The following is a 4094-nucleotide window of genomic DNA, read 5'->3' as shown; positions in this document are numbered from 1 at the left end:
AATCTTTAACAGAGTAAAACGTTGGAAACCATCAGTGATACTCAATGCTTCTCTTCAGAACAACGAGAAAAGATCTGTTAAGCATTTCATTTGCAAGGAAGAAGACAAAGAAGACCAATCATTTTCCAGACTAATAGGATTATGTAGGGTGATACCGACGTAAAGCCCGACCAGTCATGCACGAAGCACCGCTTGTTCCACACTCGAGAGAAAAACAATCCAAGAAGAGAATAGAGTTCCTGGCCACAACGGCCACGCTCAAAGAGCCACAACTCGCCACAAATCCGGAGGAGGAGGCTTCCACACCATATTGTTCCTCAAAGAATATTGTCAGGATGGAACCCAACCGCCACACCCTTACCTTTGGAATTAAACACAATAAGAGTCGCGTAAGGTGCGGGCGCTCGCCTATGCCACATCGACAAAGATGCATTGTGCGTGTTGGCCAATTGGAGAACGAGTTGGACTGGGGCCGACCTTCTGTTTCTAGCCAATGAAATGAAACGAGGGGAGTTTTGCCTTTGGGCCTCGTCCTTCCTTCGTTCAAAAGAAAGAAAAGGGGAGATGAACCTCGAGCCCCACACGCCTTTCTTTCCCGAGCACGCAACCTCTCCTCCCCTCTCCAGAAAAATACTATCCTTCGACCTGGATCGGCTCACGCGACCGTCGGGCCATGTCGCCACCGACGCTGACGCCTGCCAACGGCGGCAGGCTGGATCTGGACGGCGTGCTCGTAGCGCTGCTCACCATCTGCGTGATCTGGGCCGACGGGTTCATCTCCTCCTACCTCTGTGAGAAGCTCATGGCCGAGACCCCGCACTCTGTCCTCGCTGTCGACCTCCTCGTCGACCCACCCCCGCCCCACCTCGCCGACTACATCTCCTTCCACTGCCTCAACATCATGAACAACACCCGCCTGGAGGGCCTCATCAAGACGTCCGATCTGGTGCGCCCCTCCCCACCTCCCCTCCCTTCCCCGCTAACTCCTGTCCTCTAAGCGGATTGGTCTGCAAAATTTTGTTATTGTCTCCTTTAGTGTTCTTGAGCTTGCTTCATTTAATTAGGTTGGGTGAAGGTGTTGGTAGTACAAGGAAAGAAGTACGGCATCAGGCTGCAGAAATATCTTTAAGAAATTTGGCAAGTAAGTTTGTTTTATTGCATATTTGTACTAATCTCTCCAGTTTCGTTTTCGCAGATATAAGATAATATGTTATGTAATCAAGAGATTCATTTTAAATTTGGATTGTTCACATGTTTACTCAAAGCATATATGCTCTACTGTGTGGAGTTGATTTTTCCCTTTTTAGCACCATCTATCTTGGAATTAGATAGGATACTGTGAGAATATAATGATGACTATTTCTTGATGGGTACTTGCTGCATGATTTTTCCACTGCATGTCCAAGTTTACATGTGAAAGGATCTTGCTGGATTCCACTCTACTGGTTCATCTGAATTACTGAATACAGATGCAGCTCTCCTATATCTTCACTAATTTCCTCTGTAGGTTCCTGTTTAGGGAGAAAAGAAAATCCTGTTATCCTCGTCCAGAGATAGACCATTTGGCACCAATGAATCAGCTGTTGAGTACAAATAATGTGGGAAGTTCTTCTTTGGCAATCACGATGTGTTCGTACATATGTTTGAAAGGATCGTGTTGATAGTGTTGCTACTTGCTACCAATGCTTTTGTTGAGGTAACAACTGTCAATTAAATACAACTTGATTTCGGTGTCGATGTAGTTTGAGTTTAATTTTACATAGGGAAGTGAGAAGCTAATGTTCTGCCGGTTTACAGAAAGTTGTCCTTGTTGATCTGCTTTCATTTGGGAAGATCATCCTTTCTATGATTTGTGATGTCTTCCCATATTGTATTCTACTGCTTCATTCATTAAGTTTGTACTCGGATGTCTCTGTATCGTCAGGATTTAGCTGATGATGAATAGTAGTACAACGCATATCTGTTCAGTTAATTTGCAGTCCCCGAACTGCTGATTGATTCTTAAATCTGTTCATGAGGGATGACATTTGGTGCATTAAAAACGCAGTATGTTGCCATTTGAGTAGTATTCAATTTGTTGTGCTTGTACTAAGCTGTGGCTATGTCCTATGTGCCTTCCAAGTCACAGCTTACTGCTTGCGCAGAAGCACAGGTTGCTTTAGCCAAGCACCAATGAATAGAGATGAAATAGGTTGCTTTAGCCAAGCACCAATGAACTTCACTGACTCAAGTAGATACAGTCCAATACCATTATTTCGTTTGTGTTATCCGTATATTTTAAGAAGTGAACTGGTTTACTAAAGTTCAATCTCTGCACTTGTTTGTACTTGGTAGAATTACTACTTTCTATCATGAGCTCACAAGGAGGCCTGATTTTTGTGGGTGATCGAATAGCACCAACTAAAATCCTTAGGAAGTACAAGTGTGCTATGAAGATCTATTGCCAGTTATGCGTATCTGAATTTTTAGTTCTATTTTCTGTAATATTAATATTACAAGCAAGAATAGTTATAGGCTATCAAGAATCTGAACTTTATCTCATTTATTGAATACAGATGCCGATCTCCTCCATTTGTGTCTGTTGTTTCGATTTAGTATTCTACTGCCTCATTCATTAATTTATGCCCGAATGTCTCTGTATCTTCAGGATTTAGCTGGTGATGAATACACCGTATATCTGTTCAGTTAATTTGCAGCCCTGTAAAACTACTGATTGATTCAATGCATGAGATGAGATTTGGTGTTAAGACAGATTCGATGCATGGATTTGTTGTTCTTGCAGGAGGCTGCAGATCTGTTGTGTTTGCTGCTGGGTCCTGGTTGCCCTGGAGTGTTAAATTCAGAACGTAAGTGAATGATCACTGTACCGCAGCCACCCGGCTTGGCACAAGATAGGTAAGCCATTTTGAATAACTGTTTGTTACATCTACGGAAAGGAGTTACAAGGATATTAGAACTGGTGTCATGTACTAAGCCATTTTTGCTTTAGCCAAGAATAAATGAACTTTTCTCACTAAAGTGGATTTAGTCCAACGCCAATATTTCCGTAGTTTACACTACCCGTTAACAACTGAACTGATTTACTGAAGTTGAGTATCCATATTTGGTTGCGGAATTGCTGATTTCTTATTCTTGCTGTTTTTAGGAAAAGTGGTTTGGTGTACAAGGAGACTACAACTTTTTTGTTAAGGACTGCTGGGGCCAAGTCTGGTGGATCTGTTTAATTTTTGCAGCAGGGCAGTTCCGTGCTCCTTTTATTGCCCAAATGCAGTACATAGGGCAGGAGGGGCAGGGCGGAGGTTCGACCTCCTGCACCTTCCATCCCAGGCCTATCTTTGTCATTCTCGGCGGCCGGCCGAGCTCTGCGCTCCGGTGAGTCTGATCCAACCTAGACTCAATTTTATGTGGTCTGGAATTTTATCATTAAGAAGGTTCAATTAGGAAGAACAAAAATGAGTCATTGAGTTTGCTACTTTGCTCATTCATTAGGCAAAGTTATATTCCCTCCATTTCTAAATATAAGTCTTTTTAGAGATTTCTCAGGGACTACATACATATGTATATAGACATATTTTAGAATATAGATGCACTCATTTTGCTCCGTATGCAGTTCATATTGGAATCTCTACAAGGACTTATATTTAGGAATGGAGGGAATATGTAGGTGCTTATATAGAAAATTTACTTATTCTCATTCAGTAGTGTGGCCATCTTGGAAGAAAATGTTGTTGTAACAGTGCGCAGAAGGAGAGCAATTTCACGGAGGTAGGCAGCCGTAGATTAATCATTTCTTTTGCGATAATACTACTAGGATAATTGTTTTCTTGTCTACTTGACCTGATATAAATTAGCTGCCAAATCAAGCGCATACAAGGTTTTAAAGCTAAACATACTATATATTCAGTAGCCGCCGCCAAGATGGGCCAGCTTAGTGTTTTCTTTGCATATATTTTCCTGTTGTTTCCAGTAGCAAGTTTGACCCCTTACTTCCTGCTCTTGTGTAGTGTACTGAATTTTCTGTTGTTGTTGCAGGAACAACCAAAACATGCTTGAGATCTCAGTAAAAAAGGATTTTTTTTACTGTGTTTACTCTA

At 42.0% G+C, this 4094-nt stretch overlaps 1 long non-coding RNA gene across 1 annotated transcript; it reads left to right on the top strand.

The window, feature by feature from the left end:
- Window positions 1–589: 589 nt before the first annotated feature.
- LOC119331077 lies at window positions 590–4094 on the top strand. The gene is made up of 6 exons (XR_005160380.1): window positions 590–946; window positions 1065–1141; window positions 1508–1696; window positions 2783–2895; window positions 3146–3372; window positions 4033–4094. It is a non-coding gene; the product is annotated as an uncharacterized LOC119331077 (long non-coding RNA).

Source organism: Triticum dicoccoides, chromosome 7A, assembly GCF_002162155.2.
Source record: "Triticum dicoccoides isolate Atlit2015 ecotype Zavitan chromosome 7A, WEW_v2.0, whole genome shotgun sequence".
In the NCBI taxonomy this organism is placed as follows: Eukaryota; Viridiplantae; Streptophyta; class Magnoliopsida; order Poales; family Poaceae; genus Triticum; species Triticum dicoccoides.
This window is presented reverse-complemented; position numbering and strand designations above follow the sequence as displayed.